This window comes from Catharus ustulatus, chromosome 9 (genome assembly GCF_009819885.2).
Source record: "Catharus ustulatus isolate bCatUst1 chromosome 9, bCatUst1.pri.v2, whole genome shotgun sequence".
Classification (NCBI taxonomy): Eukaryota; Metazoa; Chordata; class Aves; order Passeriformes; family Turdidae; genus Catharus; species Catharus ustulatus.
The window spans coordinates 25,145,860-25,166,296 of NC_046229.1; the positions used below are offsets into that span (position 1 = coordinate 25,145,860).

The 20,437-nt window shown below is 38.4% G+C and overlaps 1 protein-coding gene across 1 annotated transcript in view; it reads right to left on the bottom strand.

Annotated features, from left to right (window-relative positions):
- CDC73 (cell division cycle 73) overlaps positions 1-20,437 on the bottom strand; it is a 104,250-nt gene that overhangs the window by 49,742 nt on the left and 34,071 nt on the right. The gene's annotated exons all lie outside the window — the stretch shown is intronic.

Sequence of the window (20,437 nt, forward strand, 5' to 3'; positions counted from 1 at the left end):
CTGGAGAGGACTTCAGCGCTGCTCCCAGCCCTTGGCACTTTCCAGCCCTGCTGTGATGTACTCAGCTTTACCAGCTCTGGCTAGTCCTAAATGCTGTGCCTAGCTCCTGGGTGCAGTCCAAGAGGTTAATACTAAACCTTAAATACTTTGGCACTGGAATCATCAAGTTTGGCAGCCAGACCACCCCTTGGGTGCTGGGCTTTGGAGTTCCTGCATGATGCTGATCTGCCCGAGCTTGGCAGAACTTGGCACACTGCCCATGAGTTCAGCATACCAAACCTCCTGCTACTTACAGGACTAGTGAGGAGCACCAGAAGGCTAAATAAAAAGCCATTCTTAATGCCTTTTTAAGGGTCCAACATGATTTTTAAAATTTGTAATAATGTTTGGGTGTAAGTTATAAACATACTTGAATCCTTATCAAGATGGTCAAAGGCTACTAAAAACATTTGCATCCAAGTACTGTTTTCTTGCACAGCTTGTCGCAAAGCTTTCAGAAACAAAAGGGAATCATTTTGTATGATGAAATATGCAATTACAGAATGAACGTTCTACATTCTTTCCTCTGAATGTTTTACTGTTTTCTAGCTTGTGTTTAAGCTATTTGCTCACTCCACTAGAATATAAAAACAGTTCATGTTAAAAATAGTGCAATAGTTAATTATATCATTAAAAGCTTGGACAAGTTCTCTCACTTCCTTTCCCCATACAGCAAGAAAAAAATGCATTTTTCATTAGCAATACCATACAAACTTGTAGCTAAAACTCTAACATGTCTGCAATGCAGTTTAAAAAAAAGGATATAACTATTCATTGAATACAGAAGTACAAGAGTTTGTATAATACTTGCTTTAAATGTTTTTACTTTTCTGTATGTCTGCTTCAGGTTGAACACAAATATAAAAAGTCATAATGCCTCAAAAGTTATGATGGGAGAAAAAAAATTGAGACATCATCAGCACCATTATTATAGCAAAGAAAAATCTTAGAAAAGCTGGCCTGGTAACAAAAATCAGAAATTGGAATTCTGTCAATTCCCCATATTTATTTAACTTTCAACTTAATAAAGATTTACACATTGATACTACAGAACCAAAATGAAGTCCCACTAAAACAAGTTGTTACTGAACTACAGAACTGTTCTTTTCACATCTCCAGTTAAATTAGTGGTGTGAGATATTTGCACATCCCACACCAATAGAATTATGAATGCAAAATACACAATTACAGCTTTTGGTATAGTAGAACTGATCCCATCCCGAGTCACTGAGGGATCTTTCATGGGTAAATTTAGCAATCTGTTCTAAATTTTTAAAATTACATGTCAAGGTACTTCCAAGCATCAGTGGTTGTTCTGAGAGAAAATTCAGTGCCCACTACGATCTTCACTTAAATTTATAAACTTAAATTATGGGATGGCAGTGATCTAGAAGAGATGAGACAGACTGCTTTTCAGGTTAACCTTACTAGAACAGCAATTTAGAATCTGCTTTTCCTTGCAGTGCAGTAATATAAAACGTGTCAGTCCTCATTTACAAAATATTTGCAGAATATATCAACATGTTAAGACATGCATTAACTGTCTCCAAGCCCAGGCTAAATCAGGCACTGAAGGGGAGGGAAGCACCTAAAGGCCATTACTTTAGACAGCCTCCCTCTTCCCACTTATTTTCCTGATATGTTAACACAATACGTAATCACACATCAATCTAAAATACCAACATAATCCCACAGGGCCAGAAAACCTTTTCTCTTGAATGCCTGCTCATTGCAATGCGTGGAAATGGCCTAGGAGGAAATGAATGGGATAGGGAAGATGCTAATATACAAACTACTACTTCTTCTATTTGTGCTTTTGAAAAGAACAGGCTTGTAACTGATTTGCAAAAACATCACTTGTTATTGCCATATTTTCCCAATTTTAGATGCTATTTCTCAATTCCTCTTTTGCTGTCAAATAGCACAAATAAGAAAAGACTGGACAATCACTCAGTCACACTGTGAGAACTGCACCTCTCAATGAAGGGCATTATTGTCCTTTTCATTTCACATTGTCCTTCCAAAGCAGGATGTGACTCCGGGCACAGTATCCCCCCCTTGCTGAGCACATGTGCTGGACATGGCACTGGCTGTTATTCCCACAGATCCAATCTCCAGCCCATCCAGCACTGCCTCCCTTCCCCAGCCCTGCTTCCCAAGCCCAGCCACTCCATGGGCAGCCCACGGGAAGGAGGGAGGCAGGGAAGCTGCACTGCCAGCTCTAAATGCTGCACTGTGCAAATGTAGGTCAGCAGGGACAGAACGTGGGCTCTGCTTTGTACCAAGAGTGAAGGCAGAGGCTTTCCGGGCAGGAGGCCGGGGGAGGGCTCTGGAAACAACTTCTTGCAGCAAGTCAGTGAAAAAGGAGCTTGAATGTCAGAAAACAGAAGAGTGAAACTAAAGATGCACAGCTGATCAACACCACATAGGTTGGAAATGCAGGGCAGGCTCAGTGTTACCAAAGTGAGGCCAAATGAGAAAGCAGGATCTGGAATTCTAATCACAAGTGTTCACACTTCTGCACTGAGAGAAAATAGGAACCTATGAGGTAAATCCATTCTTCTAACAAAAATTTTAGTTTGCGACTGCAGTACATGTGCTTTATTAAAGCTTGAACCAAATTGCAAGTCATGACACCATGGCATGGACAGATCAGTAGCTCCACAGAGAGTACTTTACACATAGTACACAAGCAAACCAAGAGCAAAGCAAATTAGATCACTTGTGCCTAGGATTTGTGTTTAATCTTCACACAAAGAGTTAATTTCAGCCTTCATTTGTTCCAGCTCAAAAGAAACAGAGCCTGGTATAATATGGTACCTTCCTGTCACAGTTAAAAGACTGCAAAGGAATTTAGCTGAATATGGGATATGGATGAACACTACCACGTTGCTTTCCTGATATTGCCATGGCAACAGTTACAAGCGCTCTCTTAAGCATTTAAATCTGACAGTTTTCCTGATAACACTAACTGAATGATAGTAATGATGCGTTTTGGTTCGTGAGCTAACTGCTCTATAACCACAGGGTATGAACCGTTCCCTTCACTTTCCTCAAGACTGTGCTTTTGGTCAAAATGTTCTGACCAAGACAGTAACCTTGAATTACCACCAAAAAAAAAAAAAAATGCAGTCCCTCCAGCTCAGGGAGTACTCATGGCTTAAAGCTTTATGTACTCTCAAAGGTTTCCATTTGAATGCTTAAGTTGTGCAGTGTTCAGGGTGGAGAAGTCAAGACTGCTAAAATCTTTGATGGGATTTTTCTCAAAGGGCTTTCATTCGCCTGGGAAGGCTGGAGAAAAAAAAACACTTTCTGAAGGGTGGATTGAATTGTCACTGACCTTCAAGATGTCCTTTGCTCAAGAAAAGAGAAGGAGGAAGAAACTGGCATTTTTACACAATCTTTATCAGTTTGTAACCAATATATACTTTTCAAAATAACAAAACACTGCAAGTTGTTGTAGCTCAGTGCAGGCCAAAGTGCACTGAGGAATACACAGTGTGCTCTGAGGACAAGGGCATCACAGCAACGCCTCCACCTTCTATTAGCCCATTTGGCTTCAGCTAATAATAAGTGGCATTTCAGCTGTTTAATAGGAATATTCTGTGAACCACTCACTCTGATCTTCCAGATGCTCAGTGTGGGCATAATTGAGAAGTCTCTTTCTTTACCTCATTAAAAAGTGAAGTGTGTGAAACATGTTTGTCATCCTAACATTTTAAGGATACCGGTTTTGATAACGTCTTGCAATATATTCAACTAAAAATACTGAGATACTGAAAACCATGTGAAATATTTTAAAATTTCCCAAGATGACAAAAATTCAGATTTCAGAAGTAAAAGTCATGCTTGGAAGGATCTAAGAGAGGAATCTTTTTAACACAAAAAAGTCCTCAAAAGGTAAAGTATTCCCAGTTATTTTGCTGTTAACACTTTTTAAAGTTTTATATTAAATTAAAAATTTAAAACATCCATGCCATCCTAAAACCACCAAATCCCTCCACGCTCTTGAAAAACCACAACCCCACCACATCTTTTCTTCTGGAAAGGCCAAGTATTCCCACATCTCAGTCAGGCTCGAAGTTTAAAACGAGAAAAAACCAACTGCCACAAGAAATCCTTTGTTAATAGAATATCAGACAATACACAGAAAGAAACTAAAACCTTCCTCATGCCTTTCCTAAATATTTAACATACCCTGCATTTAAACAAGCTGAGGCCTAAGAACTATTTTGAGAATAAGAATAGCCTTCAATCTTGCAGGTTTCATTCAGGATTTATGTCACTGTCATCACTTTCAAAAGAAGCATCAATCTACCTCACATTTTAAACCTGTTCTGCCCTGACACATAGGTTGATACAAGATGACAAATCAAAAAAAAGAAACACTGGAAAGTACCATCTGTAACTCAGTCAAAAATTCAGTGCTGCTACTTAATGGAAATACCAGTCCTTTTATAGGCATTCTTCCACAGTCCACCCAGACACCAATTTTTGCTGCCATAAAAATTCAGCTCAATTATCCAGACTTCTGAATGAAGAGAACCAATTTCTCATGGTATCATCTTTAACTAATCTAAAATATTCTATTTTATTGACTGGTTTTTAAAAGATAACATTTTTATGTCCCAAAAATGTAAAGAACTGAGACAATTCAGAGGTACTCTTAATGTTACTCAAGACTCTAAATTAAAGGTAAATAACTCATATATACCTGAGGGAACAACTAACACCTCTATTGTTCAAAATAAAGCAAATTACAAACCTTATGCTGTACCCACAGTGAGGCATATCAAAGGGAAAAAAGAAAAACCAACCAAAATCCAGCAAACCCCCATAAATCACATTGTTCATATATAGATGTACCTTCATCAGTAAAGTATTTTCAATAATACCTCCATTTATGTCATGACAATTTCAGATTTGGAAGACAGAATTTCTTTTTTAGAACTTGATGCAGCAGTTTGCATTTATTATTTGATAAAATTTTAAATTATTTAACTATTTTGGATGTTATTCACATTAATTGAAAAACCTAATCTTTTCCCTGAATTCTCAAAATAGTAAAAAAAAAAATAAAATAGAGCAACAATGATAGATAATGACAATTCTCTTACTTTACAAAAATTAAAAGCTATCCAGCTGTGAATTATCCCCTTTTCCAAAAGCAGGCAAATCTGTTAGCTACATCCATCAAAAGTATGATTTTTTCCTAACCAAAATTCAGTTGAGAAATGGATGCTGCAAACAACTTTAGATATCCAGCTTTCAATAATGTTAATAAAGCAATGACAGCCCTGTGACAATAACTTGGAGGCTCTAAGCCTGAATGAAATACAATGCTGTCCTAGTCATTAAGAAGTGCAGTGCCTGGATCCCTCAAATATTTTAATTTTTTTTCCCCTTCCACCATTTCTATATTTTCTACTAGTAGAAGTTAAGCAGTTTGAATGATTTATTGTCCAAATTTCATGCTAGAAGAGCGGAATGGAAAAACTAGAATAAACTACATAATGAAATTTCTTCCCTCCCATCCTCCTATTCATTAAAAAGATTTACACCCATGAGCACACTTTTGCTAAGTAGCATCTTCTGCACACATTCCAGAGTTTTATGAAACACTGCTTTGGTTTTGCCTGTAAGACTCCTTATGACAACCAGGTAAATATTAGTGTTTTACCTTTTCCAATTCTGTAAGAAAAACCCCACCTATGAATCTTGCATTATTTTTTTTCCTTTGTAGAATATTTTACATGTAGTAGAGTCGGGGTTTTTTTTCCCCATTTCTTATCACAGTACTCTCCTGGACTTACGAGTAGTAGCACCTGAAGCACTAACACAGTCCTCAATTCATCAGACCCTGATTTACTCACAGAACAGATAAATCATACAATGTTCGTGACAGAACAGATGATCAGGAGCATTAAGTGTTGTTTTTTTTTCTCACAGCAATGGAATTGCAGGAAGCAGTCCATGTTGACATAGCCTGGCTAGGACAAAGTTCTTCTGCTCCAGTTCCAAGTGCAGCCACGCACACACATCCAGTTTAAATGCAATATAAACTGCAGTTAGACAATACTCACACTCTGAAAATATTGGACACTTCTTCCACAGATTGTCTGGGCAGCCTGTTCCAGTGCCCCACCAGCCTCACAGGAAAGAATTTCTTCCTGGCATTTAATTTAAATCTCCCCTCTTAGTTTAAACTGTTCTCCCTTGTGCTATCACTGTGTGCTATTGTCAAAAATTGCCATAACCCAGGTGCAGTACCTTTTGCACGTTTTTTTCTTGCAGGACCTTGTTGAACCTCATTAGGTTCACGTGGGCCATTACACTCTTCATCAAATTCAGTTGTGTAAGTCAAGGTGCTGGACCATTTCCTTTTTTTTTTGGTGACACTTTAAGACTTGGGCAAAAATAGCTTTACATATTTGTTGAACATATCTCACACTGGCTTTGTCAGTTACTTGAAGTGAAAAATTATGACAATGAGATGTGTTGCCATAGAAAAAAAAGACTTCCTCCCACCACAGCCAACTAAAACATTTGGCATTTCATTCGTTTCAGTGGCCAATACAGATATGAATGTGTTTGTCCCTGGATTTTGGGAAGTTAAAAAAAAATATATATAATTACAGTAATTTCACGATTATAAGCCGCACCATTTTGATCAAAATTTTGGTCCAAACCCAAAGTGTGGCTTATAATCAGGTGCAGCTTATATATGGACAAAGAACGAGAAGTTGCTGTTTTAGTTTGGAGGACAGGTGTCTGCTGAGAAAGGCAGGAACTTCTCTTTGAAATGGAGAATGTAAACCCCCTCCCTCCAAATTATTATAATCTTGAAATCAAAGGGCTTTCAGGTAAAAATATGGGAATTAGGAATAACAGTTCTTTTCTAGGGAAATTAAAATAGAAATACAGTACTACAAAGAAACAAACTCCAAACCCTGACAAAGCCAGAGTACAACCTGACACCCTGTCAGGCAGGGCGTTGGTAGCAGTCCCATTAAATGGTGGCTGCATCCTCCTGCAGTGACAGATGTGGCTCAGTTGGAGCAGTGCTCCTGTACAAGGTGCAGTTTCCCTCTAAAGGTCCAGGGGTGATGTGGAGAAATCCGGTTTTCCTCTGGAGTCCAGTGGAGAAAGGGGTTCCCTTAGTGTCCCAAAACCTCTGTTTTTATCTTGGTAAGAAATGTTGGGCTCTTCCCCCTGGCTGGAGCAACTTCCAATGGGATGCAGTAATTTTATCAGTCACACAGTGGGACTCAATGGCCATTAGCAGAAAATGACTCGCTGGAGGAAGGATGGGTTGTGAAAAGATAAAGAACAATGCCCTGCCTGGTTTCAATGGATGGTCCATTAGCAGAATATCTGCCATTGAGATAAGGATCACTGCCCCCACCCTCAACAGATGGTGATAGAATAGATACCTTTTATCACACTCTGTATTGTAACATGTGGCTTATAATCAGGTGCGGCTTATATATGGACAAAGAACGAAAAGTTGCTGGCACCCAGAAGTGCAGCTTATAGTCAGTACGGCTTATAATTGTGAAATTACTGTATTTTTTCCAACTGTCAGTACAGTTTTCTTGTCATCCTATTTCCCTTTTACAACTACCTCTTCTCAGGCAGAGGTTTTCCCAAGTTATCAGAGATCTGCTAGATCACTAGAAGCGAGTCTTTGCTAGATGCAATATGAAAAATTGAGCACTTTCTATACAAATCCCCTAGCAATTTCCTTCCTCACCATAACACCTCAAAACCACATTAAATATTCACTCTCAGAGAAATTTCTAACTAGTCCTTTTAAACAAGTGAACACTATCTCCCTAAAAACCAATACTTTATGATTCAGAGATGACACAAACCTGTTTCTAATAAATACCAAACTACAGTTTCTGAATTTTCTATACAACATTTTCAAAGTTTACTAGTAAGTTTTAGTTCTTTAGAGAACTGATCATATATTGCAGACCAACTCTTTTCTAAAGTGGGATCAGATGATACTAGACCAAATCAAAATTACTTGTTTCAAAGAAAACCAGTAAGCATAAAATAAATATTGACTAGGACTGTTATTACCAATACTTACTCCTTAAACAGTTGGTAAAATTCTGCCAACAAGTCACAGAAATACTAGCCAAGTTTCCCCATTTACTGAAAAATGTAAGGGCAGAAGTCAGAAATTCACCTATATACATTCAACTATAGGGATGTTGCAATCTAGGACTGTACCATCCTCAACACATGAAGAATGGGAGAAGAAATTATCAGTACATTCATTCTGTGCTGCTGCTAGCTGCATTAAATGAAAAATATTTTTTAAAGCTGGTAGAAATCCTTTAGAATAATGGACAGTAATTACAAACTTTCTAAGTTGTGACACTTTGGTAAGTATGACACAGTACATCCCTTTCTATCAAACAGGGACATAAAAGATGCAAAACCCACAAAATCATACTCAGGGGAAATACACAGGCAGGACAAGAACGTAAAAGGGAAAATATTCTGCCCTAAGGAGCTTACATAAGTAAATAAGTGGACAAATTTTAAGTGGTAGGCTTCAATTCATCAGTTTAAGTACTGGAAATGAGTGGTTTTTTTCCTGTGTAATGACAATTGAAGTTAAGTGTGAAAGCACTGAGTATGCCCAAAAATAAACAGCCTATTAAGCACCCACAGCAGTTTAATTTCCTATTCCTTTCTCAACTTAAACATCCCAAACATAAAACTGAAAGCAAAAACAAATTACCCTTGTGCTTGCCAACCAAAATAAAACTGAGAGTTAAAAATACCTTTACAATTTTTAACTCTCTCCATATATACATACATGCACACACAACAAGGGCATAATGAAAAACTTAAATGTACTGAATTTATTGCTGGATGTCCATGACATCTAGAGGATCCTGAACTGTGCATTGGGGAAAACATGCAGGCTTTGCAGGTTAGTTAATAAATACTATTGGGGTTCTGTATAATCCAGACATTACTGCCTGGAGTGAAAAGCAGCAGTTGAATTTTATTTGTGGCTCTGGTGCAGATCAAATCTGTAATCCCATGTAAGCTACACACAGCGCTAAGAAATGGGACCTCAGCAAGCAGAGAAGCAGGAATCAGTCTGGGGAAGCTGCTCCCAAACTTAATGGGAGTACAAAGATCTGAAGGTTTATCAAGATTCAAGGAAAGGTGAGAAGTCAAAACATATTAATTTGAATGCACTGAATTCCCATCTGAGTTTTCCAATGCAGAAGTAAATTGGCCTTCACTCACTGTAAACCAAGGAAATTAAACTACATACAGCTCACTAAATTAATTTTATTCCTAAAGACATCACCAGCCAATGGCAATTTAATGCATTGTAACTTATGAATGTTGATGTTGAACACTTTGGTAATTTGCTTTAATTTGCTTGAGTGCCTTGATCTAGATATAGCCTTAAGGAATACCTGTATATTGCCATTTTAGATTGCATCATCCATTGTATTAAGGAGAAAAGGTTATTTGTGAATGGCAGAACTATCAAGTAGTTGCTTTAACAGGAAAATACAGACAATTATTGAAGACTCTTAACTTCCTAATGACTCCCAGCCATGCCTAGGTGTCAACAGCTCCACCGTGGAAAGTCCTGATGTGTTTCATTGCAAATGAAATATGAATTAAGATTTTAACCCATTAAAACAAATCCTGCTCTGAGGAGCTCAAGAACTATAACAGAAATCTGGAAGGAAGTTCCACAAAGTCTTCAAGTCCCTGCAGGGCACTGACTGACAGAGACACCAAGGCTACCAGGAAGCACCACAGTCATGTTTCAGATACAGGGAAGGCTTTTTTCATCCCAAAGCTTTCCACAGCTATTTTTTTTATTGTCTTTTGTGTGAGCACAAAAGCACCTCCAGAAACCTAAATTTCTACTGCAGCACCTTGGGGCTACCTGGCCCTGCAGCCAGGGCTTTATCAACAGAAAAGAAAAATATTAGAATATTAAGCAAAAGAACTGAAAACTACCTAAACTAAGTAAAATGAGCCAAGATAAAAATAATGTAGGAAAGTTCTGAGTTTTAAACATTTAAAAGTGAAAAACAAAGACGTAAAAAGCAAATAAAATTCACAGTAACACCTACATTTATCCTGAAGCGTAACAGATTCATTACAAATCAGTGCTGGAGTAAATGAACTACTAATACATAAACCCAGAGTACATCTTTATTTTTCCATCAAGATAATGTCAAAGAGCACATGAAATGTATTACAGAAAGTTATAAATGCCTTTCTGCAATTTAACTAGAAGCAAAACATTCCCTCCCACCACCATTATCTTCAGACTTGCCAGAGAAGCTCATGCTACTTCCTTCACCCCTGAGAAAATAAAACATCTGCCCACCCCATCAGCTTTTAATCTTCTTATGGACAGAATTAATTTAGCTTCCTTCTGGGGAATATGATGGGAGAGGAAACTGGCCAAGCCTGTTTGAGCCAAAATCAGTCTTTTGTTTAAAGGAGAAAAAAGGAAAAGAGAGGGGAGGAAGGGGAAAAAAACCATAAGCTGTGAATCCTCTTTAGTTATGCCACATTTATTAAGTATCAATACATTTCTATGCATTTTGCCATAGTTTAAATATGACTTCACTAAGAAACATCACTTTACTGAACATATGGCAGAAACTCCCTGAAGCATGCCAAAGACTAAATGTCAGGCTAATCAATCTCTTCCATTTCACTCAGGAGAGAGAATCAGAAAAAGTTACATTACTTCCTTAAAGGTATGATTTTTATTCATAACTGAAAACTTTCACAAATATTAGTATACTAGTAACACTATCCTAGTGTTTAATCCATTCTGGATCTTAACCTGGAGGATGTTGAGTACTTATTACCTTTTATATTCTATTTCTCTCAGCTCCATATAAAGGAGTAATAAAATAATAGTTGAAAATATTTTCTGTGTACTGCAAATTTCCATCAATAAAATGTTCCCTGCATATGGATTACTGTTATGGTGCTCATTCTTTAAAATTATCTAATACCCACATTCGTATTTGAAAGGATTACAATTTACAGTGTTTGGTATTACAAGCCAAGTGCAGGCAGTTTTCCAGAGAAGAAAATAAAAGGACATTAAGAGTCTTGCTGAGCCCTGCCAGGGGAAGGAATATAAGAGACATACTGAATCTGTGGTTTTGGTGTGCACTACAATAACACACATATGCAAGCTACCCATATTAAATATTTAGCTCACCTTAGGTGAGCAAACTGCCTGATTAGGCACTTGCATTATTCTTAATAGAAACTGTAACAAACCAGCAAACACAGTTTGCAAAGTATTTCAGCTATGAACAAGGAAGCTGATTTATTTATTAAAACTTCACCTTTGAAATCTGAGCCAGCTATAAACCTACCCTTTAAAATCAGATGTACCATTCAGGCAGTTCAGAGTCCCTTTAGATTTTAATTTCTAAGACAGCATTACAATCCATTTAGGATTTTAATATGTATTTTACTACTTTAATCTGCATTTCACCTGCTGTTCATGTCCAGATATTTTTGGAAGTTTTTTCTTTATATTATTTTCCAGACATAATTATACATGTGAACTCTACTATAAAAATCATTATTTGCTACAGCACACAACATCACCTTAAAACAGAATGGCTTTTATAGACCCATATGAGGTAGCTGCCTATGTATTATATCTTCTGTGCATTATTAGCTACAAAATATTTGTGTTAAGGCATTATAAAGCCCTCTTTATGCACAGGTCTTTTGTTTTAGTCAGCAATCATGATAAAACACAATTAATCAGGCAGGTTATCTGCTTTAATGATGACTGTATTCCATTTTTATTTCAGTTATACGTAAATCTGTTTGCCTGATTCACACCAGAGGTAACTGGGAAGTAGGGCAGATGAATAGTGCTGCATAATGCACTCTCAAGTCTCCTATGCTAAAGCAAAAGCAGAGTTGGCTTTTTCCCCACCACAGGAAACAGCTCTTCTCAGTCTGCTTTAGTAACATTCCCTCCCTTCTCCCACAGTATGGTTCAAAACTGCTTCCCAATTTCAATAAAACCTGGAGAAAAGTTATTGCCTTTGTCAACTTTTATGAAAATTGCTGGCCAGGGAAATTAAACCCTCAAATTACTGCTCCCAGGGAGTGAAAGGCAGGCAGTGCTTTTTCTGTGTCTCCTCAAAATGGCAGCACCATGCCACCCAAAATCACACATCTGTAACTCAACAGCTGCACTTCAGGCCAAGGGAGGGCATGAGGAAACACCCACCTCACTTCCAGGAAGAGAGGCTCAGACGATTAAAGAGACAAAACCTGTTATTTATATGAAGAAACCTAGAATTTATAACAATATTCTAAATTAAAAGTACTATGAATTTACAGCCAGTAGGCTGACAGTTAACTACAAGCAAACTTATCACATCACTACATCACTTTGCTTAGTCACACCAAGTTTTCCTTCGCACTTGAACTGAATTTTAAAAGCGTATCTGTTGCTCATGCACAAAACCTACTCATATATCTTGATGAGAGACAGAAAGGAAGAGATTTAAATTCCAAAAATACATCCTAAGTTTCTTAAAGCAGCAAGCCAGCTGAATAGTTGGACTTCCTAAACCTTCATTGCTAAATGCAATGGAAACATAAGATGAAATAAAAACATACTTTGTTAATATTCACGGTGTATAAAGTCTGACCAACAGCTTGTGAGAAACAACTTAGTGGGAACTGGCTTTTGCAAAATATGACATCAATTGATACTATAATGTTAATATTAAGATAATAATACCTGTTATAAAGAGGTGAATGCTTTACAATAGCGTAGTTATGGAATTGGTTTTCACAAGGATAGTATGGTTTCGTGTGTTGTAATGTGGGTTTATGAGTTGGCATTGGACAGACTGTTGCTAGCCAATCTTTTGAGACACAACCCAAAAGGAGTAGAACTTCATCCAGTGAGGACACTGATAACCACAGTGACAAAACTACATCAGTGCCAAAAAGAGTGACATGGGCCAAGACTACGTAAAACCAACAATAAATATGTATAAAGCCGATGCAATATCGGGGTATAAAAGGTGAAGTTGCCATTTTGTGCATGAGCCTCTGGCATTTTGCCACGCTCCCAGTGCTGTCCCTTTTATTTGATGGGTGTTTTTTGTTCTCAATATAACTTCTATAACTCATTCCCACTTGGGGTCTGGGTCGCTTACAACAACAGGCCAGCTAATTAAATGATGTATTTGTAAAAACACACTTGTTCTCAAAGTTATTTATAAATTTCTTTCAATTTACCAACTGCCTTAGACAAATTTGACATTTTAAGTACATTGGAACAAACCTTCATTATTTAAAATAGTTACTCACTACAGATCCATAAATCCAAGATGAGCTTTTATATTTTAAAGTAAAATCAAAATGTTTATCTCTCAAAGAAATTTTCATTCAAGCTACACATTTACTGATTCACACAGGTAAGGAACCAGATTTATTTTACCAGATCACCTTCTTCAGTGATAAGTTTTAAGTCCCATTTCCATGAGGAGTTACTTTGAAAAATCTCAAACCAAAAATATCCAGAAAATCCCACAAACCTTTTGGGAACAAAGAGGGGCAACAGCGAGTGGTGAATGAGAATTAAACCAGCCAAAGCATCATTCAGTGCCTGCCTACGTGCACTTGCATACACACACACCTCCCCTTAGCTCAGCTGAGTTTGAGATGAATAAAGAGGCAGGAGCCACCCGTGCAGCAGCAGTGGTGCAGTGGTGTCAGCAGCAGCATATTGCTCAGTGCAAACACCACTCCAGCTCCAGATGGCAGCTCAGCAGCTCGCACTCACAGGTATATTCCAGGAGGAATGAGCAGCACTGCCCAACTGCCAGGTGAGTGAGCTGTAACTAATGCACAGTTCATTGTATGGCCTTTACAGCCACTCACTCACCTAACAAGAAAGCCTGTGCTGAACAGACTGCTATCCAGAATCATCAGGAGCAAACCTGAGGAATTTGCCTACAGACATCCTAAAAGTATGGATGCTGATTCAACAGCAACAGTGTGTCTGCATAAAAGGCACGGCAGATTAAAACCTGCATTTAGATGGAACACTAAAATCTCACAAATTTCAAGACCTAAATATAGTAATTCTTAATTAATTACCTCCTAAAATGGTGCAAGAAGGAACTGCCAAAAAAGCTTTAAAATATGTCCTATTTTGCTATTCTAACTGGATCTTCTCATTAGTTATGTTGCTCTACCTGGAAATCGTGCCCAATGACATCACTTACAATCCATCCCCCAAAAGACTAAGAACCAGGGTTCTTGCCTCAGCATTTCATCAACATTTGCCTCTAAAGCTCTGTCTCAGTTCTGAGCTCTGCAGGTTTAATGTGCTTTGAAAAGACTATTTTTGCCTTATGTACTCTAATTGAAGAACACCTGCCCATGCCACACTGCTGTAATAACTGTGTACCTGTGAACAAAATCTGCCACATTGAGATACCCTCTGGTATCACATACTCCCAGTCAAATACTGAAATAATTCAACAGAAGGGAAAAAACCTCAACTGAACAACCAAATAAACCCACAACTGCAAGAAAAAGGAAAGAACATGGACCTTTAAAAAGAACACCACCAGAATAAAGTCCACAAATTGAAACAACAGTCCTCAAGTGTGTTCAAAGAGGGCAACAATAAGGACTAAGCACAGAATATATAAAAATAATTGCAAACAAACCATAAAGGAGCACGTGCTCTGGCTTAACTAAGTAAGCAGTAAATGGCATGAGTGAGATGTACATGAGCCTGGGCTCTGAGGCAGTTCCTATGGATATTGCTAAGGTAACAAGCTATCCTACTTTCCAAGCTCAGAAGAAGGTATGACTATGATACTAAGTTAGATACAAGCAAGTACTTCATGCAGAAAAAGCAGAAAACTTGTTTCCACAAACAGTGAATTCTACCTTTACTCTATTATGAGCAAACAACTAAGTAGTAAAGTGTCACAGGCAATGGCAATGGTATCATCTCAGAAACTGACCAGAAAAGGAAATCTTGACTCAGTTCTCACATCCATTACATGAATTACTCAGATGATCATTAAATTCTTTAATTGTAATTTTGATTTAGTTGCTGTATCATGAATAGCAAAGTGTGCTAGAAACTTTCAAAACTTTGTTAAAACTCCAATTCCAAGACATGAGAATGGCTACCCATAACCTGCAGGGAGAAGAAGTTATGTTAAAGCGAATTTTTTTTGATCCCTCATCTGACACATGCCCATTTCTGCTGGGTCTGCAAGACCTTTACACCACCTTCAGCAGCTGTGAATAAATTACAACCTAGATAACAGCAGAGTTGTTCTTTCCCCAGAACTGTCAGGTGAACATACAGTTGTTAGACATTCATTAGATGTTTGGAGATAATTTGTAGAGGAAAAAGTGTTGACCCAGATGTTTGAAATAAGCTTGTGCAGTGATGGTGTCTGGTTGTTCAGAACTATTAGTACAAAGTATAAAAATCTGTAGCTCAGGTTCAGCTGAGCAGCACCCTATAAAACTTGGATTACACACAAACCAAAAGACCTGAGGAACACAAATGAAACTAAGCAGAATCCTATACAGGACTCAAGTAAAGGTGGACATCCAGTCCAAGGAACACAAATGAAGTGTCCTAGGCAGTTTTATTTGGGGCTATGTTTCCAAATGAGAGTGACTCCTGAAACATTCATAAGGGATCCCAGTCCTAGAGCACAGTGGAAGATGAGCTTCTCAGGGGATACCCCTAGTGCTGGCAAATACACTCCTGTCATGCAGGAGCTCCTGTCATACAGCTTGGATCAAGACAGGTCTAGGAGGTCACCTCAGAACTCATACTAAGCATGTCTGAGCCTCTCAAGCCCTTTTAAGTAAAGCTTCCCAGCTGTCTAAAGCTCTTACTGAATGTACACTCATAAATGCTTTGGGTTCTCATATTTGGCACTCCTCCATTCAAAGCTCTCAAGGACCTGCCAGCCCTGCCATGAGCACACTGAGCACTGCCACAGCTGTTTTACATCCAGCAATGACTCCAGGCACGCTCATTCAGGGGCAAAGCTGCACAGCTCCAGCTCTTGCTCCCTCTTGTTCAGCAGCACACTGGTGCCACACAGCAATGCCTCACTTCCTGAGGCATGACTGATTATACAACATCGCTGTCTTTACTTGAATTTGCAGTTCTCAGCCTCAACATCAAAGAAAACCTATTACAGGGAACAAAACAGGCAGCTCGATTGTGTAATGCAGTACAACAGTCAGATATCTTGGCACAGATGTACACGATTTACAATCCCAAAGAAAACGAGTGCACCATTGTTCAACCTAACACATTTTCTTGAAAGCAGCATTTGTATGTGATTTTTCTTGGTCTGTATGAGCTTCACTATTTACACTAAAACTCTTTAAGGGAAAGCAATGTCATATTTGAAACACAACTGAGGCAATGAAATGCCAACCACTGTAACTGTTGTGTGGGTCTTAAATATAACATACAGTACAGTAATTTCATCATTATAAGCCGCACCATTTTGACTAAAATTTTGGTCCGAACCCAAAGTGCGGTTTATAATCAGGTGCGGCTTATATATGGACAAAGAATGGAAAGTTGCTGTTTTAGTTGGGAGGACAGGTGTCTGCTGAGAAAGGCAGGAGCTTCTTTTTGAAATGGAGAATGTAAACCCCCTCCCTCCAAATTATTATAATCTTGAAATCAAGGGGCTCTCAGGCAAAAATATGGGAATTAGGAATAACAGTTCTTTACTAGGGAAATTAAAATAGAAATACAGTGCTACAAAGAAACAAACTCTAAACCCTGACAAAGTCAGAGTACAACCTGACACCCTGTCAGGCAGGGTGTTGGTAGCAGTCCCATTAAATGGTGGCTGCATCCTCCTGCAGTGACAGATGTGGCTCACTTGGAGCAGTGCTCCTGCAGAAGGTGCAGTTTCCCTCTAAAGGTCCAGTGGTGATGTGGAGAAATCCGGTTTTCCTCTGGAGTCCAGTGGAGAAAGGGACTCCCTTAGTGTCCCAAAACCTGTTTTTATCTTGGTAAGAAATGTTGGGCTCTTCCCCCTGGCTGGAGCAACTTCCAGTGGGATGCAGTAATTTTATCAGTCCCACAGTGGGACTCAATGGCCATTAGCAGAAAATGACTCCCTGGAGGAAGGATGGGTTGTGAAAAGATAAAGAACAATGCCCTGCCTGGTTTCAATGGATGGGCCATTAGCAGAATATCTGCCATTGAGATAAGGATCGCTGCCCCCATCCTCAACAAATGGTGATAGAACAGATACCTTTTATCACACTCTGTGTTGTAACCCAAGACAGTTGCCGACACCCGACACCGGGACGTGTGGCTTATAATTGTGAAATTACTGTTATAGTTCTTCAGAAATTTGGCTGCATTTTATCCACTCTCATCAGAGCAATAGAGACACATAAAGCTGCTTGTCTGCTACCCCAGAGCAGGGTAAGGTTGTTGGCAGACTGTTCTTGAGAAACATCCAATTCTCCAGCTAAAGGATTTTTTGAGTTCATGGTCATGTCCTGGCCCTCAACCCTAATGGACCAAGGACCTCATGGGTATGTCTGAATTAGTTACAGAGGAGTATACTTATGGTGAAAAATCATTTACAAACCCGATAAAAACAAGTATCTACCTCAAGTATCATCTATGGAAAAACATCTGCTCTCATGTAAATCTATTTAACTTTATGATTCCACATTATTACAGTTTCCCTCACCTCCTCTTGCTGGTTAAAAACTGAATAGAATGCACAGAGAGAATTCACAGAATGCTGCTCAGCCTGCAGAGGGGAGTGGGGGTGTAGGCAGGCTGGTATTGCACTCACTTTGGGAATAATAACCACCTTATGCACAGGCTGCCCAAAAATTATGTGGCATTTGAGAGTCTGTTTCAAATATTTCAGAGAGTTCATTGTTTTGCTGACTCCTCCCTCAATCCCACTGTCCTCCAACATTTTAATGAGATTAGACATGACACAGAAAATTGCTGATGTGGATAAGTAGGTATCTCACTCTCATCTCTAATCTTTAAGATGTATTAAGTTTTTACTTCTTTTTAAAAGTACTATTTATCTGAACACCAAGAGACAACATCCAACTCCACCATATGCTTCTAAACAGTCATTGTGAATTTTGGCACTGAATCACAAATTCCTTATGATCAATTATAGGATCCTGTGGTTTACCTACTCACACAGAAGCATATCAATTTTCTTAAGTCTTTTATATAAAATACATGCACACAGCATGTTGTTTCTGCCCCAACTGCTTCCTCTCCAATGGCTCAGTCGGTAAAGTGCCATAATTTAGTAATTCTGTTTGTTTATACTACACACTATTCCTTTGAAAATACAACCTCTCAGTTAAAAAAAACAATTGCAGAGATTACACCCAACTCAAAACATTTTGAGGGCAATAACAGTAACATGCTTTGATTAATGAATTCTCCAAATCTGATACTGACTGAAAAATGTTATTGACCTTCTGAAATTAGACCTGCTTGTAGTGTGGTTTACATAAACACTCCGTTTTAATTACTTGGTTTCTGTTCAGATTATGAAATGTATTTGTTATAACTGAAATGTAATGCATTTACTTTAATTATTGATCTCATATGTTTACTCAGGGCACTTTTACCCAGATATTGCTGTAAAGCCTGGCAGTGTACAATGGTAAGAGGAATGTTACTATTGTCAGTTTGGAGCAAAAATATCACTCAACTCAGAAGCACCAAAAATTTACATAGAATTTCTTACTTTAAAAATTTGAATACAACACAGAAATTTGCATTTGAGTTTGCTGTAAGTGAAGTGGCTCCAGTAATGTCTTCACTAACTACACTGATCATCCAGGTGTAGCTCCAGACTCTGGGAAGGCCATCAGCTCAATCCTACAAGAGCTCTTGCACCTGCCTCTTTACTCAACTGGAAGAGAAAGAAATGCCAGCAGTAGCTTTGGCTGCTTATGAGTGCAGATAATCAGTGACACATTCCATTACTAGCAGCAAAACCAAAGACAAAGGAAGCTCCCAAGCTTCAGCAGCCTTTAATGCTAAAAGAAATCCCAAGCTGAAAACAGCAGAGTTTTCCAGAAATTAGGAAAGACAAAAAAAATTATTTTTACAAAGGCCTACTGCAGTACTAGGCAGTTCTTGTTCACTTGAACACAGGTTCCCAGCATCCTGAATCACAGCTCCTGACCAGCCAGGGCCCTCAGAACTCAGAGGAAATCACCCTACAGAGCTCCACAGCCTTTCATGCTAGTTCTTTCTTTCATATTAAAACTATAAGAACCCAAGGATAAAAGCACAAAGATGAATAAAACCAGCATCACCATGACTATTACTGTAATGGATAAACAAATATGATTTGCAAGCGCACACAGTCAATACAAAGCATGCCCTCAGCTTGGAAGAGTTTAGCTTGGCACAGCCAGCTTTATCAGGTGTTCACAGAACAAGGAAAATCTTTCTATCCTGCCCTAGGTTCAGAAAACTGCTCTGTTCTGGTCTTTGTATCTTGAGCTACACTAACAGTTAAATGCTTTCACATATCCTAGTTACAGAAATACATAGTCCAAAATTCAATTCCATTGTATGTAAAAGGTGAGTCCACCTTCTAGGCTTCCACCAGATGATACTGGTCTCAAAGTTAACATTACCCTTTAGAAAAGCAGGAGGCTAAAGCCCCAAATATGTCCAATTTACCCAAGTAACAAATAATGTTCAGAATATTAGCTTAAGATTCTCTCTCAGCATTACCTCACACCCTGTGTGGTACAGAAATACAAACATACTTCTGTTCCAAAGATTGATCCACCTCAAACACCAAACTTTGCTAGATAAAAAACAGAAGTTGTTCTGCTATACAGGGGATTATGATTGGAAGTGAAGCCTGCAGAGAGACCTGAAGGTTCTGAAAAGTCAAGCTGAACAGTTTGCTACATGAACTGCTGGGGAACCAGATAGCAAGAGCTACCACCACTAGCTTACCTATTAATTTTCCAAAACATCATAAATCCAGGCAAATAGAAGGTGCCACAGGTATTAAAAAAAAAAAAAAAAAAGAAAAAAACATCTTTAAAAAAATCTTTCTGAGGAAAATGCCTTGCTATAAACAATTCCAGGTCCAGAATAATGAGATCATGCCTTCACAATAAAATTCAATAAATCAGTTCTTCCTAAGAGAGAGTGTGCCAATCAAGCAAAAACCCTGTTACAGAGAAGAACTGCCAGCAGTACAAGTTATTTTAGCTGACATTACTTCAGAAAAAGCCCACCATTCACCATCTGCTCTGGCACAAATTCTGAATGCGAAGAAAGTTT